This window comes from Oncorhynchus mykiss, chromosome 15, assembly GCF_057628025.1.
Source record: "Oncorhynchus mykiss isolate SJ-2025 chromosome 15, ASM5762802v1, whole genome shotgun sequence".
NCBI classification, from domain to species: domain Eukaryota; kingdom Metazoa; phylum Chordata; class Actinopteri; order Salmoniformes; family Salmonidae; genus Oncorhynchus; species Oncorhynchus mykiss.
In genome coordinates, this window is record NC_143036.1 from 18977378 (window position 1) to 19002898 (window position 25521).

General features: G+C 41.6%; 1 protein-coding gene across 1 annotated transcript in view; it reads left to right on the forward strand.

The window, feature by feature from the left end:
- Positions 1–5378: 5378 nt before the first annotated feature.
- scn5lab (sodium channel, voltage gated, type V-like, alpha b) overlaps positions 5379–25521 on the forward strand; it is a 191241-nt gene continuing 171098 nt past the window's right edge. Inside the window, exon 1 of the mRNA XM_090199463.1 lies at positions 5379–5913. The gene's annotated coding sequence lies outside the window, so the exon portion shown is untranslated. The remainder of the gene's footprint in view (positions 5914–25521) is intronic.

Genomic DNA, 25521 nt, shown 5'->3' on the forward strand with positions numbered 1-25521 from the left:
GTTTGCACAACCGATTAATTTCTACACAAACTGTCAGAAACCATCTCAGGGAAGCTCATTTGCGTGCACTTCGTCCTCACCAGGGTCTTGACCTGAATGCAGTTCGGAGTCGTAACCTGCTTCACTGGGCAAATGCTCACTTTTGATGGCCACTGGCACTCTGGAGAAGTGTGCTCTTCAAGGATTAATCCCAGTTTCAACTGTACCGGGCAGACAGTGTGTATGACGTCGTGTGGGCGGGCAGTTTGCTGATGTCAACATGGTGGTGCTGGGGTTATGGTATAGGTGGGCATAAGCTACAGACAACAAACGCAATTGTATTCATCAATGTCAATTTGAGTGCACAGAGATTCCGTAATGAGATCCTGAGGCTCATTGTCAAGCCATTCATTTTTATTGATTTATTTTTATTTAACCAGGCAAGTCAGTTAATAACAGTGGGTTAACTGCCTTTTTCAGGGGCAGAATGACTGATTTTTACCTTGTCAGCTCGGGGATTCAATCTGGCCCAACGCTCTAACCACTAGGCTACCTGTCGCCCATTCATCCGCTGCTATCACCTCATGTTTCAGCATGATACTGCAAGGCCCCATGTCGCAATGATCTGTACACAATTCATGGAAGCTGCAAATGTCCCTACATACTCACCAGACATGTCCCCCATTGAGCATATTTGCGATGCTCTGGATCAACGTGTACGACAGCGTGTTCCGGTTCATGCCAAAATCCAGCAATTTCACAGAGCCCTTGAGGAGTGGGACATCATTTCACAGGCCACAATCAACAGCCTGATCAACTCTATGCAAAGGAAATGTGTTGCACTGCATGAGGCAAATGGTGGTCACACCAAATACTGACTGGTTTTCTGATCCACAGCCATACTTTTTTTTATGTGTCTGTGACCCACAGACACATCTGTATTCCCAGTCATGTGATATCCAGAGATTAGACCCTAAGGAGTTTATTTCAACTGACTGATTGCCTTATATGAACTGCAACTCAGTAAAATCTTTGAAATTGTTGCATGTTGCGTTTATATTTTTGTCCAGTGTACATATATTATCACGGAATACATGCGTGGTGAAAAGCAATGTAATTACAGTGTTATTGTAAGTTACCTAACATTTTTTTGTTATTATTTTGTAGCACCTTCATTTTAGTAGTGAAACTATCCTGGAATCATGCCTGGTTTGCAATCTCAACAAAAAGCCTTCATTTTGTCTGTGTCCTGTCTGGATTTTATCACAGATCTCTGTCTATTAATTTCTGTCTAGGACTATTTATCCAGTCCCTGTAAGTTCTCAAATGGTACTGGGAATTTAGTGACCATAAATTAACTTACATTCAACCCCTTGACCTGATAATTGGTCAAGGGTGCATTGTTTTGTTATTTATCCACCTGTCTGACATATTTGGCCCTGCTGGCAAAAAACAGTCTAGGCCAGCATAGGTTACCAGCCTTCGCATCTGTTTTGGACATTGTGACAAGCATCTGCTGGTATAGTGGTCACCAACTAAACCAGCATCAAAGTACTTTGAGGGCCTAGTTTTCCCCTTAGACATTCAAGTCACATTATGCTGGCTAGCAAAGTGATGTTTAATTCCTATCGGAATCCAGAAAGAGTGGGGATATCCCATTTTGTTTTATTTTAGTCACCCACAATATGCATTCAGAATGACTGCCAGGGTTAGAAAGATAAGTACATGAGATTACCTAAAGCATCTAAACTGGAACAACCATTTCAGTAACGGGTACAATAAATCCAACTACCAGATTGGATTAGTTTAGAAAAATGTATCTTATTTATCTTTGTGTAGCATAAGATTAATTAATCAAGCAACGTACATAGTGTCGGAAGTCGGCTCCCCTCCTTGTTCGGGCGGCGTTCGGCGGTCGACGTCACCGGCCTTCTAGACATCGCCGCTTCATTTTTCATTGTTCCATTTGTTTTGTCTTGTTCCCTGCACACCTGGTTTACATTCCCTAATCACACTGCATATATATATTCCTCTGTTCCCCCCATGTCTTTGTGTGGAATTGTTTTGTTTTGTGTTTGTTGTATCGCGCCAGTCCGGTTTTTCACCCTGGGCATTGCCTGTACCCTATTTGGGGAAATATTGGTGAACCTTATTGTTATATTATTGACGGTATTTTGCGCTTGTCACTTTTGCCGGTTGGCTTAAGTTGTAGCTGTTTGCGCCCGTCTGTTTGTTGCTCTTGGCTAATAAAGTCGCCTGATCACCTATTCTCTGCTCTCCTGCACTTGACTCAAATGACCAGCAGCGAAAATCCTGACACATACAAAAATACAACAAACAAAAACGACATTGAAATAAACAATTCCCCAAAAATCTAACTGCAATGGAGCATGCTGGGAAATATGATGATGATGGGCGTGGTTTTGCCAGACTAACTTGACCAGCTACCATGCTGGACCAGCATAGACCGGCATGGACCAGCTTGGTCACCAGCATTCCAGCATTAACTGGTCACTAGCATCCACAGCCTGACCAGCTGGTCGGCCGGCCTAACCAGCTAGACCATGCTGCTCGGATCAGCTTGACCAGCACTGACCACTATAGACCAGAATGGGCCAGATTGAAATTTAGGCTGGTCTATGCTGTTTTTTTCTGCAGGTTATTATGCTAGTGACAGATACTAATGTTTAGCCTCCCTTGTATCAATGGGTGGGTACAGAGGAAAATCATTCTGGGAACATGCCAGGAATTCAGCTCCAAAACTTTTTTGGTCATACCAAGATGACAGTGTCCCTCTTCAAGTCCGCCCCTGCTTCTATCACAATAAAGCATGAATTTAGTGTTATAGTGTAGAGGTGCTAGTCTCTCTAGTCAGATGGATTGCCTCCCACAATGTACCAATGGCTCCAAGGTCTGGGTTTTTGAGACTATAGAGGTGCCTCTATTACTCCAAGTGAATTGGAATTTAAACGTATTGGTCCTTTTCAATGAATTGTCTGTGTGTTCTAAAAGGTTGCAGATGTAACTCTGGAGAAAGCACCTGTTTCCTACAAAATGATGGTGCATTTTGTACTTTGTAATGAAACCATCCACAGTGGTGTTTTATTTGCTTGGTAATTTAAGCTACCGCACAACATTCTATGAAATGTCTGTCCACCACCTCAAGCTCAACCTCGACAAGATGGAGCTGGTCTACCTCCCGGGGAAGGTGTGCCCACTCAAAGACCTCTCCATCACAGTCAACAACCCCACAGTGTCCACCTCCCATAGTGCAAAAAACCTTGCCGTGACCCTGGACAACATCCTGTCGTTCTCTGCAAACATCAAAGAAGTGACTCGTTCCTGCAGGTTCATGCTTTACAACATCCATAGAGTACGACCTTTCCTCACACAGGAAGCAGCGCCGGTCTTAATTCAGGCACTTGTCATCTCCCTACTGGACTACTGCAACTCTCTGTTGGCTGGGCTCCTCGCTTGTGCCATCAAACCCCTGCAACTTATCCAGAAGTTGAACACCCACCTGGTATTCAACCTTCCCAAGTTCTCCCATATCACCCCGATCCTCCGCATTCTCCAATGGCTTCCAGTTGAAGCTCGCATCCAGTACAAGACTATGGTGCTTGCCTACGGAGTAGCAAGGGGAACTGCCCCTACCTTCAGGCTATGCTCAAACCCTATATCCCAACCTGAGCACTCCGTTCTTCCACCTCTGGTCTATTGTCTGTCCCACACCTACGGGAGGTCACCTCCCGCTCAGCCCAGTCAAAGTTATCTCTGTCCTGGCACCCCAATGGTAGAACCAGCTTCCCCCTGATGCTAGGAAAGCAGAGTCCCTGCCCATCTTCCCGAAAACATCTGACACCATAGCTCTTTAAAGAGTATCTTAAATTACACAGTCAGTCTTATTCCCTACCAAATACTTGTTTTTGCACTTGTCTTTTCCTACAAGCACTTACTTTGCTGATATCTTCTTTATTGAGGAAAAAATGGACAAGAACTGTGATATATGGTTGTCTCACCTAGCGATCTTAAGATGAATGCACTAACTGTAAGTCGCTCTGGATAAAAGCATCTGCTAAATGTAAATTAATGGGTCGTTTTTAATGTACGCCACTTTAGATAGACCACAGTCAAGTGAGAATAACCTGTTTTACAAAATTAATGAGGTTGTGACGAAAGATGCCCTTCGAGGGAACTGGGCAGAAGAATATGTGGACTGGATCTAAACTGCAACACATTTGCTGTCTGAGTATGCTTGATTGATTCTGTGACCAAATGACTATGTGATAGGCTACCTCGGGGTCTATCTAGGAGCAAAGTATCTCCATTTTGCAGGTAACTCGACAGCCTCTTAGGACCAGAGTGGCAGTGATGTCGACGTGGGAGGGTAGGCCTACATCATTTAGAACTTTGCTGATAGTAATAACTAGCCATTGCTTATTCTCCATGCCAGATAATCAAGTGTAGCTGTTCTAAACAACACAGGTCTACATGTAGGCTATTACTTCAATTACAGTGTTTATTCGATATTAACCCAACAAGTAGTCTTAGTAGTAGGCCTTCTGTAATGTCTCCCACTCGGTGCAATACACAAACGGTTATTCTTACCGTTTACCAGCAGAGGGGGCAATGAACCCAGGTGTGGAATACATTTGTTGAGACAATGCAAGGCATCAACACACATTATAGGCCACTGGATTGGTGGGTGAACTCAATAAAACATTGTATTACTGACTCATATTGTCCCAACCATTTAAACTAAGTTATATACCTACTTTAAATCTACCAAGAATTAAAAACAAAGCATTGTGTTGTCATGAAAACATCATAATCCCCATTAGCCTCATGATCCTATTGAGCCTAGATTTTCAAAATTACATTCTGTTCACTTTCTGAAGAGCAGGTGGTTACATAAATAGGCTAGTTATGTGGTTAGCTTGCTAATTAAATGGGGAAAATCGATTCCATAAATCACTATACAGTCTCCATCAGGATGAGGTATGCATTCACTGATAGTTGAGTTAATAATAATATTCAAGATCAATCAAATGTCCTAATCCTTTTATCCCATAGGGCTAGGCCTACATTTCAACTATAGGCTATTTAAAAGCATAATTGACTAACCTAGGCCTATCTGAGGGAATCATGTTCTGTAGCACATAACGTGTGACAATGTGTGACACATCTAAGACAGAAAGATTACAGACTCGTCAAACGAGGAGTTTTTAATAATACTCTCGAACTATCCAGACACCTTTGCTCATCCTCATTCCGTCTATACATTGTTTAAACGTAGTAGCAATAGCATATTATTGCATGCTCGACTATCATTTTATTATGCCCTCATGAGATGCACAGCCGGTGATGTGATGTGCTGTCCGAAAAGTACAGACGAATCTGAGTAGGCGTTACCTTGGGAAATCTTAGTTCCTCACTTCGCGGCTCAAGGGCAATCAAAATGGTTCGGACTGGTTTTTCGGAGAGAGGTTACAGAAGATGTTGAAAACGTTCAATCTCTCAACGGCGCGCGTATGAAGTTGTTACAGCCTACTTGGACTAAATCAACAGCTGTGTGGACAACGACTGTTTCTGGACGGAGCACATTAAATCATATATTTGGAGCCAATTTATTGGAAAGTGTTATAAAATATTAATTGGTCAACTCAGAACCGTAAAGAATTTGCCTAATAAGGAGTTGGGTTAACAACTGGTAGAATTGAGTCCGCGCGTTTTTTTTTCATCCAACATGGGATGCACCTTGCATTAATACTTGAATTATAATGCTTTTGAAATAAGGTGTTTCGGATGGTCTGGAATTGTCTAAAGAGTGTTTGACAAGGCCTTACTTCGGGTATCTCTACCAGTGGATGGAAATTCTTAAATGTATTGAAGTAGACTGGGGGAAGCAATGCTGTAAATAAAGGAGTTTCACATGTAAGTAGCCTATTTTCATCTACCTTTGTTGTCTAGTGCCGGTTCCTAACCTCAACAAAATATGTAATTAGATGCCTACTGGCCCTAAAATGTTTCTTTAATCAAACACAGCCCATTTAAACTGTACAATTCAGCTAAAGTGTATAGGCTATCGTTAACATGCGGCTATTGATTGTAGTTGACTCATAGCCTAGTTTGAACCTTTTGGAGGGGCCAATAGGCTATTTTATATTTCAAATAGGCTACTTAATATATAATATGGGATTCAATTAGTGGTATTATGTTTAGGCTTATATATTTGAGGTTTTTCATTATAGCCTAAGACTATAAGTCATATGTCATATGTCATATGTCCTGTATTACGCAGTTGACTTGGCATACGAAGTTGTGAAACAACACTTGTGCTTTCAACTACAGTTAGAAGATTATAGGGATGGCTCCTATTCATAGTTGTTCATTGAAATAATGGTAATTTGGGAAAGGGTCTTCGAAACTGTGCGAACCTTACCTTAATGCGTTGCATATGTTGTTTGGAAATCACGGTGGCGCGCGCACGGAGGATTAGTTCCCCCACTCGGTAATCGTGTTCAGAACAACTATTTGGTTGATTACTTGGGTTGAAATGATTAGGGCGCGGGAGTAAAACATTAGGAGCAAGTCTTCCTAGCGGTATCGTGGTTGTTCTTTTCACATTTGCCCCAAAAATTATTTAAGATTTGTGTTAGTTACGTTTTTGTTACACATTGCCCCTTCTCAGTGTTTTCAATGTAGGCCAGCGTTTAACCCCTGTGTCCTTTCTATATGTAATCCAAAGAGTGATTCCAAACTATATAGGCTACAGTATTTTTTAATTAGCAAACATCAAATAAGACTGCGCAAGACTACTTTAACCCAGGGACAACAGGTGTCCGCAGGCTATGCCTCGCATGCAATAGCCAGGGTACATCTGAGAGTAGGCCTACCGTCGCAGTTCAAAAGCCACGGGCGCTGAGATGTACTAGCGTGCTATTCTCCCGAATAACTGACCTTTCGAGATGTAGTTGGCTAAGCTGACGCGGAAGCTGTCAAGGGCTCAGAGCGCGCGGTGGTTTTGATCAGCAACGCGGTCCGCTGAGCTCTTGTCCAAGGTCCTGAAAGTCAAAACAATAAACTGGTGATTCAGTTAAAGTCTAATTTTGGACTACGTTAAAGCCCTTTAAAGTGTATATACGTGTATATAGGCCTAACAGAACTGGGAGGAATATTGATATTTTTCTACATCACTAGCAAAAAGGATTTGCTCCAACAGCAGCAAAATAATATAGAGTTTAATGAAGATAAAAAGAGAGGAAAAACAAGAACTCATTCATGTTTATAAAATATATATATGTATATATACAGTACCAGTCAAAAGTTTGGACACACCTACTAATTCAAGGGTTTTCATGTACTATCATGTACTAACCAAAAAAGTGTTAAACAAATCAAAATCTATTTTAGATTTGAGATTCTTCAAAGTTGCCATCCTTTGCCTCGATGACAGATTTGCACAATCCTGGCATTCTCTCAACCAGTTTCATGAGGTATGCATTTCATGGAATGCATTTCAATTAATATGTGTGCCTTGTTAAAAGTTAATTTGTGGAATTTCTTTCCTTCTTAATGCATTTGAGTCAATCAGCTGTGTTGTGACAAGGTAGGGGTGGCATACAGAAGATAACCCTATTTGGTTAAAGACCAAGTCCATATTATGGCAAGAACAGCTCAAATAAGCAAAGAGAAACAACAGTCCATCATTACTTTAAGACATGAAGGTCAGTCAACATGGAACATTTCAAGAACTTTTAACTCTCATGAGGACATCCTCAGGAATGGAAGACCCAGAGTTACCTCTGCTGCAGAGGATCAATTCATTAGAGTTAACTGCACCTCAGATGGCAGCCCAAATAAATGCTTCACAGAGTTCAAGTAACAGACACATTTCAACATCAACTGTTCAGAGGAAACTGCGTGAATCAGGCCTTCATCAGTCCTTCAAATTGCTGCAAAGAAACCACTACTAAAGGACAGCAATAAGAAGAAGAGACTTGCTTGGGCCAAGAAACACGAGCAATGGACATTAGATCGGTGGAAATCTCTCCTTTGGTCTGATGAATCCAAATTGGAGATTTTTGGTTCCAAACACCTTGTCTTTATGAGATGCAGAGTAGGTGAACGGAAGATCTCCTCATGTGTAGTTCCCACCATGAAGCATGGAGAAGGAGGTGTGATGGTGTGGGGGTGCTTTGCTGGTGACACTGTCAAGGATTTATTTAGAATGCAAGGCACACTTAACCAGCATGTCTACCACAGCATTCTGCAACGATACCTCTTCCCATCTCTACCTCTTCCCACTCACCCCCTTTTGACCTCCTCCTTTTCCTCAGCAACCAGTGATCCAGGTCAACAGCATCAATGCAACAGTATAGCTTCCGTCCCCCTCCTCGCCCCAACCTGGGCTCGAACCAGGGACCCTCTGCACACATCAACCACAGTCACTCACGAAGCATCGTTACCCATCGCACCACAAAAGCCACGGCCCTTGCAAGGGGAACAACTACTTCTAGGTCTCAGAGCGAGTGACGTCACCGACTGAAACACTATTTGCGCGCACCACCGCTAACTAGCTAGCCATTTCCCATCGGCCACACTCTGTCCCACTATAATTTGTTTTTGAAAAGGACAATGAACACAAACACACCTCCAGGCTTTGTTAGGGCTATTTGAGAGTGATGGAGTGCTGCATCAGAAGATTACCTGGCCTCCACAATCACCTGACCTCAACCCAATTGAGATGGTTTGGGATGACTTAGACCACGAGTGAAGGAAAAACAACCAACAAGTGCTCAGCATATGTGGGAACTCCTTCAAGACTGTTGGAAAAGTATTCCTCACGAAGCTGGTTGAGAGAATGCCAAGAGTGTGCAAACCTGTTATCAAGGAAAAGGGTGGCTACTTTGTTAACACTTTTTTGGTTACTACATGATTTCATATGTGTTTCCTCATAGTTTTGATGTCTTCACTATTATTCTACAATGTAGATAATAGCAAAAATAAAGAAAAACCCTTGAATGAGTCAGTGTTTCCAACCTTTTGACTGGCACTGTATAAAAATGTGTGTGTATATATATATATATATATATATATATATATATATATATATATATATATATATATATATATATATAGGGCTACAGTATATATCAACATCCAATATATATATTAGACTTTTTAAAATTATTATCCCAATTGTATTTAATCTTTATTTAATGATAATAGTACACAATGGTACCGCCCAGATTATCTAAGACATTTGGAATTAAAAACAGAAAAGTGCAACAAGTTTGGATGTGCTATGTCTAGATGGATGTTATGGCTGTAGCTTTTGCTTGTATACCTTCAAATACACACCATGTTGCCCCTAAGATAGGTAGCCAAAAGTAGAGCCTCTGACTGGGCTATGAGGGGGGTTTGTTGGTTATATAACATGCCTGGCTCATGTATGCATGCTATGAGGCTGCACATGAATACCAGCCTTTGAATTTACATAACACTGTCGAAACATCATTAAAGTTGTTATCAAGAGATCCACAACTCACACTGCCTCGTTTGACTGTGCCATCAGAAATTTTTCACATCCCTTGAATTGTTCTACATTTTGTTGTGTTACAGCCTGCATTTAAAATGGATTGCATTGAGATTTTGTGTCACTGGCCTATTCGCAATACCCCATAATGTCAACGTAGAATGATGATTTTAGACATTTTTACAGATTAATAGAAAATGATAGCAGAAATGTCTTGTGTCAATAAGTACTCAACTCCTTTGTTACGGCAAGCCTAAATAAGTTGAGGGGTAAAAATGTGCCCCCAAAACATTTTTGGGTTGTCTTTTGGGCTTGCGTCATTGACGCAAACTCTGGCGTCGTCGCTGTCCTTCCCTCGCTGCCTCTGCCTGCTTCCATGGCAGGCTTCTGTCTCCTGCCATAATCTTGTCCCACGTCCAGGATGTCCTCCACTCCTGGCTTTCCTCCTGTGCACGCTGCTTGGTCCGTTGTTGGTGGGATCTTCTTTAACGCTCGTCGAAATGGGTAGACCAAGGCGCAGCGTGATTTGAGTTCATCATAATTTATTTAAATGTGAACCAGCAACAAAACAATAAAGAGAAACAAACAAATTAACGTACAGCCTTGTATGGCTCAAAAGCAACAATACAAAAACAAGATCCCACAAACAACAGGTGGGAAAAGGCTGCCTAAATATGATCCCCAATCAGAGACAACGATAGACAGCTGCCTCTGATTGGGAACCATACCAGGCCAACATAGAAATACAAAAACTAGACTACACATAGAAATAATAAACTAGAACACCCCCCAGTCATGCCCTGACCTACTCCACCATAGAAAAAAAGGCTTTCTATGGTCAGGACTTGACACTACAAAGATACAGACATCCTTCCTAACTCAGTTGCCGGAGAGGAAGGAAACCACTCAGGGATTTTACCATGAGGCCAATAATGACTTCAAAACAGTTACATAGTTTAATGACTGTGATAGCAGAAAACTGAGGATGGATCAACAACATTGTAGTTACTCCACAATACTAACCTAATAGACAGAATGAAAAGAAGAAAGACTGTAAAGAATAAAATATTCCAAAACATGCATCCTGTTTGCAAAAATGCACTAAAGTAATACTGCAAAAACGTGGCAAAGCCATTCACTTTTTGTCCTAGGTACAGAGTGTTATGTTTGGAGAAAATCCAATACAACACAATTACTGAGTACCACTCTACATATTTTCAAGCATAGTGGTGGCTGCATTATGTTATGGGTGTGCTTGTACTTGTTAAGGACTGGGGAGTTTTTCAGGATAAAAAAGAAAAGGAATGGAGCTAACCACGGGCAAAATCCTAGAGGAAAACCTGGTTCAGTCTGCTTTCCACTAGGTATTTGGGAGATGAATTCACGTTTCAGAAGGACAATAACCTCAAACAAAAAGCCAAATCTACACTGGAATTGCTTACCAAGAAAACAGTGGATGTTTCTGAGTGGCCGAGTTACAGTTTTGACTTAAATCTACTTGGAAATCTATGGCAAGACCTGAAAATGCTGTCCCTCTGTCTACCAATGATCAACAACCAATTTGACACAGCTTGAAGAATTATGAAAATAATAATGGGCAAATGTTGCACAATCCAGGTGTGGAAAGCTCTTATCGACTTACCCAGAAATGTGCTTCTACAATGTTTCGACTCAGGGGAGTGAATACTTATGTAAATTAGATATTTCTGTATTTCATTTTCAATACATTTGCAAACATTTCTAAAAACATGTTTTCACTTTGTCATTATGGGGTATTGTGTGTAGATGGGTGAAAAAAATATCAGTTTAATCCCTTTTGAATTCAGGCTGTAACCTAAATTAATGTGGAATGAGTCAAGGGGTATGAATACTTTCTGAAGGCACTGTATAGAGAGAGAAATAGTTATGAATTCATAGTTATGAATCTAATCAAAAGCTTTGCTCTGTTGAAGTGTTATTATCAGCAATAGGCGCATCTGGAATATTCTCTCTAAGCTTGTCTCTTATCGAAATGAGGACAAATGCAGTCTCATACTCTCATTTCATTGCTATTGAACAAGTTTAACTGAATATCGCTTATCATTTTAGCCTATGGTTTGTCTATGGCCTACATAAGGGCTATAGCCCGTGGGGAGGATTTATCCAAGTGTAGAGGTTTCATCTGGGTCCCTATTGTTGTTTTTCCAAAGGCATCACTGTGCCATGCTATGAATGATAGGCTAATACTTTATTGCTCTGGTGAAGCAAGGGAGTCCAATCAGTCACATATAATGTGAATGCCTACATCACATCTCTTCTTCACAGAATCTCTGAACATGTATATAATGTAACCCGCTCAAGGGTCTTTTACCTAGCTTGATACCTCGAGATATCCCCTACCCTTTTTGCTAAATAGTGTTATTACAATTATAAAGCGATCTTGATATAGCATATAATGAAATAATTACTTTTTTTGTATAAGGCCTACATTTCAAGACTTGTGTCAGTATCAATGCACCCACATGCCAAGCTCCGATGAACTGATTTATGGGTAATATTGTAAGGCTTCTGGATAGGATACATGGACGACAGACCAGGCCTGGTTGTTGTGAAACATTCTATCCCACATTTATGTGTTTGTTGTGGTTTTCAATGGTAGAAACATAATCCTCATGATTTTGACTTGACCAGTGGCTGTTTCGCTAAAGCAAAGCAAGCCATCCCACTGGGCACAGACGTCAGTTCAACGTCAACTTTTCATTTACATTTGGTTGAGTTGTCAACTAACGTGAATTCAGCGTGAATCAACAAAACATTTCACCATGTCATTGTATTTATGTTAAAAGTTAGGTGAAAAAAATACGAAATGCCCTTACCTTAATGACTTTTTGCAAATCCAATCAGTTTTCCACGTTGATTCAAAGGTATCACATAGATTTTTGGAGTTGAAATGACGTGGAAACAACATTTCTCTCTCCACAGTTTAACAACAAAAAAATGGTCTTTATGTTATATTCGTAGCCAACAATGGTGTGAAGTGCGAGGGAATGTGTGAATAATACAGACACTTTTACTGTTATCAGACAATGCTTGGTTGTCCTTGCTGTCCCTCTGTATTTCATTTTAAAGGCCCAGTGCTTTCAAAAACAAGATTTCATGTGTTTTATATATGTGTCTAGAAAAAGTTTACACCCCATTTAACTTTTTCACATTTTGTTGCGTTACAAAGTGGGATTTAAACAGATTTAATTGTCATTTTTTGTCATTGATCTACACAAAATGTCATAATGTCAAACTGAAAAGAAAATTCTATATATTTTTTTACAAATGAATACAAATTAAATAACTAAAGTATAGTTGTTGAATAAGTATTCACCCCTTTTTTAGGCAAGGCTAAATGAGTTCATAAGGAAAATTAACAAATCATATAAGTTATATGGACTCATTCTGTGTGAAATAAAAGGGGTTGACTTGAATTTTGAAAAACTACCCCTTCCTCTACCCCTCCCTATACATACAACATCTGTAAGGTCCCTCAGTCATATATTGAATTTAAAGCACAGATTCAACTACAAAGACTAAGGAGCGTTTCGAAAGCATAACATGGTCATGTTAATAATTATACTATGGATTATGTGGTAAACCACCCAGACACATCAATGATGCAGTTGTCCTTCTGAACTGAGCTGGCTCGGGAGGCAAAGGTCAAGTCATGCATCCTACGAAACATGACCTGCCAAACCGCGATTCTTAACACTTAACCTGGAAGCCAGCCGCACCAATGTGTTGGAGGAAACACCGTTCACTTGATGACCGAGGTCAGCCTGCATGCGCTCGGCCAGCCACAAGAATTTGCTTAAGCGCAAGGAGCCAAGTAAAGCCCCCCGGCCAAACCCTCCCCTAACCCGGACGACGCTAGGCCAATTGTGCGCCGCCCTGTGGGACTCTCGATCATGGCCGGTTGTGATACAGCCCGGGATTGAACCCGGGTCACATATAGCACTGCCACATATAGCACTGCCACTGCCTCTAGCACTGCCATGAGGTGCCTTAAATGGATGGTGGTGGCTGCATCATGGTTTGGGTATGCTTGACATTGGCAAATACTGGGCAGTTTTTCAGGATGAAAAGAAACAGGGTGGAGCTAAGCACAGGCAATATCTTAGAGGAAGTCCTGCTTCAGTCTGCTTGACACCAGACACTGGGTGTAACTATCTGGGTGTCGTGGGTGTGAAGTCAGGCGCAGGAAACAGAGAGTTCAATATAATGCTCTTTTAATGCACACCCGGTGAACAACGGCCCCCCCACAAAACACTGGGTGCTCAAAACAAATGCCCCAAACGCGGGGACGAAAACAGTCCAGCAAAATCCACAAACAGAAACAAACACATTCGTCTCCAACATACACAAATGTTACAATAATTAATCCCGCACAAAGAAACAGGCGGCCCGGCTGACTAATAAAGCCCAACTAATTACCACAAACTCATAACAGGTGTAACCAATAAACACACAAGGAGGGGGAGGAAAGAATCACTGGCAGCTAGTAGGCCGGCGACGACTGCCGAGCGCCACCCGAACGGGAAGGGGAGCCACCTTCGGTCGGAGTCGTGACACTGGGAGAGGAATTCACCTTTCAACAGGACAATAACCTACAACACAAAGACAGATCTACACTGGAGTTGCTTACCAACAAGACAGTGAATGTTCCTGAGTGGTCAAGTTACAGTTTTGACTGCCTTAACTTGACTGCTGTAACGCTGCTTGAAAATCTATGGTCTAAGAATTGAAAATTGCTATCTAGCTCCATAACCTTGACGTAGCTCGAAGAATTTTGAAAAGATTAATGGTCAAATAATGCACAATACATGGTGAGATATGAGACTTACCCAAGAAGACTCACAGCTGTAATCACTTGCCAAGATGTTTCTAACATGTTTTGACTCACGGGGGTGAATACTTATCTAATCAAGGTATATTAGTATTTTATTTTTCATGAATCTTTAAAAAAAAATGTAAAAATTTTCTTCCACTATGACATTACAGAGTATTTTGTGTAGATCGTTGACAAAAAAAATGTAATCCCACTTTGATACACAATAAAATGTGAATTAATCCAAGGGGGAAGTATACTTCCTATAGGCACTGTATTCCAACAGTGCGAGGTTGGAATGATACTGTGTAATTGTGAAAATTATGATAATGCCTTTTTAGTGTAAGAGCTGTTTGAAAAGACTGCCTGAAATTTCTCGCTGTTTTGGAGGGATGGAGTTTTGGCCAGCCTTGTGACATCACCACATGGTAAATTAGTTAATAGACCAATAAGAAAGAGAGTTCCAAACCTCTCTGCCAATAACAACTTGTTTTCAGGTTTCCCCTCCCGACTCAGACCCCTCCCAGACAGTCCTTGCTACATTTTTGCTTGAGAAATTGCTCTTGCTAAGAAGCTATTTCTATTTTATACCATTTTGATTGAAACCAATCACAGTAAGGTACTTACTTGTTACCCAGAAATGATTTGATATTGAGAATAAGAAAAAACAGCTGCATTCGGCCTTTAACAGAAATACATCTTTCCTCTAGTTATACCTATTTATATTCTGGTGAAATGCCTAAATATATATACATATATTTTAGCGCTAAGTCTTAGTATTTCACAGCTGCCAAGATGTATGCCCCAAACTATAGGTCTGACTGCTTTTTGGTACACTGTGAGCCCTTCGTTGGCTGCTATCACCATGTGATGTACTGACTTCAGCTGCTCTGGGTCATATAGGTTGTCAAGCTGTCAGCAGATATTTCTTCACAACCCTCATTGCTAGAATTAGCAGTGCACCATATCAAGAACCACATTTGCATATATAGATTTTCATTACTTTTAAATGGATTTGAGCATTTCCCCCCTCTGTTGCAACTTTTGCCAAGACGCGAAACAATGGGGTGGCAGGGTAGCCTAGTGGTTAGAGCATTCAACTAGTAACCGGAAGGTTGCAAGATCGAATCCCCTGAACAAGGCAGTTAACCCACTGTTCCTAAGCCGTCATTGAAGATAAGAATTTGTTCTTAACTGACTTGCCTAGCTAAATAAAGGTTTAAAAAAATGACATCTACATTTTTTACTGGGTTGGGGTGTGGTGTATTGTGGTGTGACCCACACTAATTGTGGTGGGGCCATTGCGTTGTTGACCTGTCACTAATCGCTTGGGACATGATTGTAAACAACACCTTGCCTTATTTGTCAAGCCCCTCTATCTTTGTTGCTCTTCCGAAATGACCCCATCCCTTTTGGGTGGCCAATAAATGATCTCTTGTAGAGACCCATTTAAAGCCCAAATGGAGTGTCAGTGTTTTGACATGTGCCTTCTGGAGGAGCCTCAGGTGCTTGAATGGTTTAAAGGATGACCTTGATGCCCATCTCGTTTGCCTGCGGTGACCCCCTTGTCAAGGGATTTGTCAGCAGCTTAAGTTTAGTTATGGGTCCATTTGATCTGAGGTCTCTCAGTGGCTAAGAGCACCCATTAGCCAAGAGCACCCATTTGCCAATGGCCACGCGGTAATCTTGAATTTGAATGGTTCCCCCTGGGAACATGGCCGCCGGTGTCAAGTCCTTTTTTAAGAGACAAGTCTTTGTCAAGGGACAAAGAAATGTGAATAATTTGTGGTATTGCCCCTTTTTACCAGAAAAGAAAACATACGTAGCAGTGTTTCCGATGCTGTATTTAGGGTATAGCACAAACTCACATCTCACTTCGTCCCATGAGACCATATGTGTCTAATACGGTCTCATGAGACGAAGGAAGATATAAGTAGACCTTTTTGCCTGTGTATACAAATGGAGTTGGAATTTGAGCAATGACAGTTTGTGTTGAACTCAGTCCCATAAGAGCCCAATTAAGCAGTAAGGCGTGAGGGGGTGTGGTATATGGCCAATGTACCACATCTAAGGGGTGTTCTTAGGCACAACGCAATGTGGAGTATACCACAAACCCCCGAGGTGCCTTATTGCTATCATAAACTGGTTACCAACGTAATAGAGCAGTAAACATAAATGCTTTGTCATAACTGTGGTATACGGTCTGATATACCATGGCTGTCAGCCAATCAGCATTCTGGGTTCGAACCACCCCGTTTAAAAGACTAAATAAACACTGGGTGTCAGACAGCGAGAGATGTGCTACCACTGTTCTAACCGGTGTTGAGAATGTAATGTCTTTGGGAGATGGCCAAGTCTCACCAGCAGTAACAGCAATCAAAGTCCCCTGCCTTTTCATTTGAGATTGGCAGACAGACCGGCATTCAGTCAGAAGGTTCAAGCGCAGTATGACCTTACAAGAATGAGTTGGAGATTGGTGGCTTTGATAATGCTCAAAGGCAGTGATAATGTGCTATAAATGAATGATAATGAAATATCAACATAAGACGCAGCAATGAATGCATTTTGGTCGACAGATGAAGTCCATTGTGTGATTCCCTGTGTGGTTTACCTTACAGAATGCCGACAGAATAAAGAGAAGAAAATGTTAATGTACCACTGACACTCAAGTTTGAGCCAAATATCTTGTTGGAGTGAATTAAAAGGCTGTTCTTGAGGTTTCAACAGTTCCCTCTTCAGTAAATAATTTCTCGGTACCCATATTGATGTTTAAACCAAGTTACTACGAGGAGCAGAGGGGACACTTTGCTTTCAGTCTAAACATCACTGGTTTACCGACAGGACTGCTAGTGTGCTATCAGATATTCCCAGCTCCATTACTAGTTGTGGTTCAGTTGTGCTAGTTTTGCAGTTTCCCTTGGAATAGGTCCTATTAAACAGGTTATTTATTTTAGAATTTAGTTTAGTATCTTTTTTAGTTCATCTTACAAAATTATGTTTATTTTGAGAATCTTTTATTTTGAGACTTTTTCAGAAACGGAAGGATAATTGAGGGTTATGAAGAGCAAAGGAGGAATGTTTTGTCAGCGTAAGCCATCAATCATACAGCACGTACTTTGAACAGAGTCAAATGAAGCAGGAACATAGGGGGGATCCTAAAATATCTCCTGGGTCGCCCGTCCCTGTGACGCTCTGTAGATTGTGGCATCACCTCCATTGTACAGGAGCAGAGACAACACAACTATTATTGGAGGCATGTTTGGATGCATTATGAATTACACACACATTGATTCTGGCAGGAACCCTGTCCTATTTGGGCCGTAGACTCTGGGGGAATATGGGTATCACACTTGTTGTAGCTTTCTGTGCTGCGCTCCAACCTTCTTTTGTCAAGCTCTTTACCATATCTGACAGTGACTGGAGGTGGACAGGCGTCAATACTAGAAATCCTACATTCTGTAGAAAAGTACAACAGCAATGTATGATTATCCTGTGTGTATGTGAGATTGAGTGGGTATGTGTGTGTGTGTGTGTGTGTGTGTTTGTGTGTGTGTGTGTGTGTGTGTGTGTGTATGTGAGATTGAGTGTGTGTGTGTGTGTGTGTGTGTGTGTGTGTGTGTGTGTGTGTGTGTGTGTGTGTGTGTGTGTGTGTGTGTGTGTGTGTGTGTGTGTGAGATTGAGTGGGTATGTGTGTGTGTGTGTGTGTGTGTGTGTGTGCGTGCGTGTGTGTGCGCGAGCGAGCGAGTGAGGGTGTATGTGTGTGTGCGCGTGCATGCGTGTTCAGTGTAGCAAGAAAGTGTATGTTTGACCAGGAAGTATTTTTAACACATTGCAAATCTATTCATACTACAGATGCAAATTAAACAAATGACAAATGTCAAGTCATGCAGAAGACCAAATGAGTAGATTGAACAACCCCAGAAAAACTGAAAAACAGCGTGAGACCGAGCCTCATGACAGTACACAAAGCCTTAGCCCTGCATGAGCTTTACCAAGCCACTGAGTTCTATTAAAGAGGCGACGCTGCTCTTTTAGCAGGAAACAAATGTGACAAGGTGCAGGGAGAACAGGATCTCAAACAAGATGAATCTAAGTGGGTCGCGAGAGCGTGAGGCAATTCTGCATCCACAAAACAGACGGAAAGAGAGTGAATCAATGTAAAGGCTATTAGGATGATGAAGATCATGTCATTTTAGGACCAGATCGGGGCCAAAACAGAGTCTGTTGAATAGGCAAGGCTTTCTGCGCTGTTGCTTTGTCTCAGATATGCACATATTATGTCAAATTTAATGTTGGGGTTTGAATTTCCTGTATTTTTCAGCTATTACCAACTCTAAATATGTATTCGATCTGTATGTAGTGGTGTTTGACTATGTGTAACGATGTTGTGCAAAGGAAATGAACAGAACTAACTAGCAGTGAGATTTGTTTGATTCAACATTGGCTTTGTAGGCCTGGTTCTAGCCTCTGGGGAATCCAAATAAACATTATTACCAAGATGCACAATTGAATCATTTCTAATGAAGTGGATTATGAATTGCCTCAAAAGTGAAGTGTGTGCTTTATTATCACATTACATAAAGAGAATAAGGATAAGGAATAAGGACATCAAAGAGGGAAACATCGGAGCATGCTGTACCGCTTCAGTTACAGATCATATTGCGCTGCCACATGGGAGGCAGTGAAAGGTATGCTTTCAAGTTAGCTATCGCCCGTGTAAGCTTCTCCATGTAAACTCAGAATATGATGGAATGTGTTCCCTCCTGTTACCTTCTCTATGGTAGATAAGCATTGATAAATAGATGACTAACTGTGACTAACTATAAAAATACACCCTTTGAGTGCTTGAACGTGTGTGTGTGTGTGTGTGTGTGTGTGTGTGTGTGTGTGTGTGTGTGTGTGTGTGTGTGTGTGTGTGTGTGTGTGTGTGTGTGTGTGTGTGTGTCGGCAGGTGACTGGAAATTTCCCTCACAGCAGTCGTGTGTGTGTAGTCATGTCTTTGGTCTTATTTGGTAACGAGGTAATGAGAAGGCATATCAACCCACGGCAACAAAGATGGTAATAAAATGTAACTTGGACCTTGGCTATGCTAACCTACATTAGCAGTACCCACTTCCTCTTCTCATATCCCTACCTGTAGTACAGTCCATTTTGTCATCCCTTATTAAAACACTGATGTGACAGATGGGGGTTCGAACCTGGGTGTCCTACGTCTATATATATAATGCAAGTGTATATGTCTCCGGGAATGGTTACTCATCAGGCGAGTGTTTCTAAAGTCAGGACCAACATGAGACATGGCTGTGTACAGTATGCTAATTTGCTTGTTTAGATTAACTGTGATAGATGTGTTATTATGGTTGACACTTCTGTTTTCTCTCTCTCCATCTGTCTATTGTAGAGTCTGAACTTTGATCTCAATGATCTCAATTTGATCTCAATGTGAAAGTACTGTGATGGCGAGTGGAGACCACAGGAGGTTGGTGGCGTCTTAATTGGGGAGAAGAGGCTCGTGGTAATGAATGGAGCAGAATTCGTGGAATGGTAACAAATGGATCAAACACATGGTTTCCATTTGCGTCGTTCGGGCCATTATTATGAGCCGTCCTCCCTTCAGCAGCCTCCTGTGGTGGAGACTCATCCTGAACTACAGCAGACAGGTTGACAGGGTTTCTTCCCATTACACTATCACTCTGCTGCCTAGTTGACGTTCAAGGCTGCACAAGTAATTGGCAAAGACAGGGAACGTTGAGCGATGATTCATATATCTCGCACGGTATCCATATCTGTGGAATTAGATCTAAATGACTGTGGAGTGTGGATCCCACACAATAGCAAATAACAACCCGTCCTTTCTGACCTATTTTCAAGATAAATTAAAATTAATTTGAACATTGATGCCTAATGAAGAAGAACTGGTACTGTACAGTGGAGTCTTAAAGTGGAGCACTGTGAAATTACTGAGCTACAGGTACAGTATGTCTGAGAGTCTCAGAGACATTTCTAACCATTTCTTTTCAATTAAATTAGTAAAGTATTTTGCAATGTGGGGAAGGCCTCATAACACCACTATATGTGACCAGCTGTCTTAAATAGGGCTCAGCAGCTGATTCATTGATTTATTATTTTGCAGTTGTTTTAAGTACATTCAAAATTGTTTATCGTACACTTTATTGGCAGTTTCGAGGAACAAACCTCAAGCTGTTTTTGGGATGGTTGAGTCCAGGTATTAGAAACTGCATCCTAGGCCTAAGTCTGAAACAGTACAATAGACCAGCACCATTGTGATTTTCTGACCATATCTGGCATGCCAAGGGACACATATAAACTGCCATCTGTGGACAGGAAGGAGATTATGGATTCCATCAGCGTTTCCTAACTGATTGGTTAGATGAATCACTGTCGCTGCCTGGATGATTTGTTAGAGAGAGAACACTGTATATATTGTTAAAACACTATATATATATATATATATATATATATATATATATATATATATATATATATATATATACAATATGACATTTGTAATGTCTTTATTGTTTTGAAACTTCTGTATGTGTAATGTTTACTGTTCATTTTTTATTGTTTATTTCACTTTTGTATATTATCTACCTCACTTGCTTTGGCAATGTTAACACATGTTTCCCATGCCAATAAAGCCCTTTGAATTGAATTGAATTGAGAGAGAGAGACAGAGACTGAGACAGAGATAGAGACAGAAAGAGAGAGACAGAGACTGAGATCGAGATAGAGACAGCGAGAGAGAGGAGAGATAGGCAGAGACTGAGACAGATGGAGAAAGAGAGAGAGAGAGAGAGACATATGTATATATATATATATAGAGAGAGACAGACAGAGAGAGTTAGAGAGAGAGAGACTTTTGTATATTATCTACCTCACTTAACACGTTTCCCATGCCAATAAAGCCCCTTGAATTGAATTGAATTGAGAGAGAGAGACTGAGACTGAGACTGAGACTGAGATAGAGACAGAGAAAGAGAGAGAGAGAGAGACGAGAGCTACTCATTTGAGATGGATGGATGTCAGGAAGAGGAGAAAATGGAAGGAAGATATTGCAGAAATATATAGCTCTAGGTAGTTCTTCATCTATATGAAAATTGGACCTAGCCAGTTCAAGCTCTCTCACTTTTACCAGTGTTAACCGGCCGGCACATTTTGAGAAAGCCCATCGTTTTATCCTTGTTTTTAACCATTGAATAGGCTTTTTCCTGTGTAGAATTGAAAAGAGACACCTAGAGGCCTGTGGTTAAGAGTCGGTGAGACAATGTCTGTGTTCCATTGTCCATACTAGCATACCATATACACTTGAAATAAGCAACGTATTGGGCATGCATTCTAAGTTATATGCTAGTTCTGGTATTGGAACTGACTGTTCTGTGTTCTACTGGAAAAGGCCCCCTGTTCTGTTGGAACAGAGCCTATGAAAATGAACAATAAGAGTGTGCACCGTGCATGACCCCTCCAACCTCAATGACACTTGTCACTGTACTCCAACTGACCCCGCAGCAACTGTGTGTGTGTGTTATTTACTGTAGCTAGCACATGCAGTCTCTGTTGTGTTCAGCAGGGCTCTAACAGCACGTCTAATAATATCAAGAGTTTGCCTTGTCCACCACAGAGGTCCTGAGATAACTTGTGGGTGGCTTTGGCCAGGCATGGTGCGAGGTGGCTGAAACAACACCCCCCTGAAGGGCGCAGGTCGCGGGTGGTGGGCGCAGGGGGGCTGCTGTTGTGTCCTACTTTGAAAGTGACAGCTGAGTGACGGAGCGCTACCAAAGGCGAGATGGAACTATAAGGCTGAGGATATATATTTTTTTATTTTTTATTTATTTGAACCTTTATTTAACTAGGCCAGCCAGTTAAGAACACATTCTTACTTACAAAGATGGCCTAGGAACAGTAGGTGAACTGCCTTGTTCAGGGGCAGAACAACAGATTTTTACCTTGTCAGCTCTGGGATTTGGTCTAGCAACCTTTCGGTTACTGGCCCAACACTCTAGGCTACCTGCTACCTGCTCTCCCCCCCTCTCTCTATAAGGCTGGAGCTAGGGCCAAACCCAGGGCCGGGGCTGACCCAATTCCTTTCAACACATTCAAGGGCTTGATGAAAAGTTGAATCTAACTGTAGAATAGTTGAAATACATGGACTGGCTTGGTGGTTTGGAGAGGCTGGGGAGGTTTGAAAACCCCTGATCTACACGTCTCCCTCACAACCTACTGCCACCTGTACGGTGTCCATTTTAGGACATCCTCAGCCTCACGCCTCATGCCTCAACCTTCCTTGAGTCAATGAGCGACTCTCACCAAAAAGCAATGACATTTACATTAGCTTCCATCATGGAGGAGCAGCCAAACAGATCCAGATGGCAGAACAACAGTCACTGTACAGTGGCGGGGCGTCCGTGGCTCGTGACATCCTTCTCTGGCTCCATGGCAATCCGTCTGGTCTGTGGTCTGACTCCCAGCTGCAACCGGGAGCCTCCATGCTCTAATCAGCATATTCATCACTAATTGCCTCCCTGTCTGTGGGAGAGGGGAAAAGGGAGGGTGGGAGGTAAGAGAGAGAGAGAGAGGCGTGAGAGAGAGCAGGCAGGGAATGATTTACATGTGATGGGCTGCTCTGGGTTAAGCAGGTTGGTTGGTCGTAATCACAGAATTACTGTATAGGCATGTAAACGCTCCCTCCCTCCCTCCCTCCCTCCCTCCCTCCCTCCCTCCCTGCCTCTCTGCCTCTCTGCCTCTCCCTTCATCTTTCTTCCTCTTCATCTTTCTTCCTCTCTTTCTCTCACTCTCTCTCTCTCTCTCTCTCTCTCTCTCTCTCTCTCTCTCTTTCTCCTACATCTTTCTCCCTCTCTCTCCCTCTCTCTCTCCCTGTCTCTCCACTTCTACACACTGACTAGGGATTGACTGAGATGCTGCGTTTTTTATTGCCGTGATTCAACCCATTTTTTATTCTAATGTGTTTTCACCTCTTAGCACAGTCACCCTCTCTAAATTTGTGAATAACAGTGAAATTAATCAGAGCAAAATTATGCGGCAGCATTCATATCACCATAAAATTGTGTGAAAAAAAAAAATATTTAAGAACCTCCAGAGTGGAAGGAGATCAAACCCAACCCAACCATCTGCTCAGGTGGTCTTCATTATTTACTGTCCCTGTTTCCCGCTCTGACAGCAGTAATTTCTTTAGCGGTGAGATGGATGGCTCAAATGTTTAACCAAACGAAGTTGCGGCGAAGCGCAAGCTGCCCCATTGAGCTGTGAATATCCCTGTCAGTCAGTCAGACGGCAGGCGACCTTAATGACTCAGCTAACAAACACACACACACACACACACACACACATACACACACACACACACACACACACAACACACACAACACACACAACACACACATACACACACACACACACACAAACACACACGTTGGCATAAACGAATAAACACACACACTCACCGGCTACAGCACCTATGAATTAATCCTCCCTTCCCATGGTCACTGGCCAACTCCCAGGCCTGCTGTCTCTGTATGATATCTCAATGACAAGATTACTGGAGTATTCCACTGTAACATTTGGTTGTTTTTTTGGTTGTATAAGGCTTTGTTTGTCTGGTTTTAAAGGTGTCGGATAACAACCAGACTTTTCTGTGATGTCATCAAGACATTAGGGAAATAAATTATTTATTTTATAAATCAATGAATATATTAGATTGTTTCATCATCAGATAGATGTACAGAATATAATACAAAATGTATATTACAGTTTTTTCCAACTGCTTACACAGGTTTTCAAAACTGTCTCCTTTTTTTCAAAACTCTACACACAATTCCCAAAACTGCACACACAAAATGCAAAATGCCTCACATCTCCTTCAAAATGTACCACTGCATTCAAAATGCCATAAACACATGTCAGAATGAAGCATTTGCATCAAATGGCAAACCCTGCTTTCATAATAGTACATTTTTGGCTATACCATGTAAACACTGTTGTTCTAAATCTAAAGTTCTTTGGTCTTTCATAGGTTTATATCTACATTTCAATACAATGTTCTACAGTGAAAGTAATCTGCTGAGCGGGGTAACAAGTACACTGTAAACACCAATGCAATGTAAAAACAGAAAATATTTATGTAAACCAAAAGTATATTCTTTAGAATACAGTAAAGAACACAATTTGTGTGTGTGGGGTCCCGGGGGGTCAGTCCAGGAATTGGTAGGGGAGGGGGGGTCACCAGTGCTAAGCTACGCTTCCTCGCTTCTCCGGCCTGAGTCTGGCCACAATACTTCGTCCACATCACAGGATACGTTTTCTCTTGCCAAACATCGAGGGAAGTATCTCCTAGCATGGCGTATCCAACCTTGGACAGAGGCAACCTCTATGTCCCCACATAGACCATATTTATAATTGCAGTCTCTTGTACATCTGTAAACAAGCGTCCTCGTCCTCCATGATGTCTTTGCCTTTCCACTCTGTACAGAAACACAGTATGTGTTCAGCATACTGTACAAAAAAATGTAGTACAGCATGATAACCAACCTCATTCATTCAATGTAGTGCAGTAAATGGATGGCTGAGAGTTACAAATGTTTATGCAATACTATGCAGTCGTACGTATTTTACAGTACATTGCTGTAATGCTAAAATAGTCATTAGATAGTTGCATACCTGTTCTCATTTCTGAATGTTCGAATTATGGACGCCACTGTAAATCGACTCAATTTGGGATGGACTCTCAGTCCAGCCTCTCTCATGGTCAAACCGTGGTTGATCACATGATCAACAAGTTTTGCCCTAATCTCATCAGAGATGGCTCTCCTTCCTTCTCTTCTTTGCCCTCATCCTCTTCCTCTCCCTCCTACTCCTCTTGCTCTCTGTCCATTGTTGGCATCCATTGTTCAAAACAGGTAATCTAACCTTTGACCTATTTATAGGCCTATACTACAGTAAAGCAGTGATTGGTTAGTGATCAGTTAAGCTATTAGTGTTTGCACATGTGAGGAGTGTGTGTGTGACCTGGTGAATAAGTGTAGCATTTTGATTGGTTGTGTTTGGAAAAGGAAAGCAAGTCACTTCCTGTTCGATTTTTGTGTTTTAGGTAGATAATTGTGTGTAGTGTTTTGAA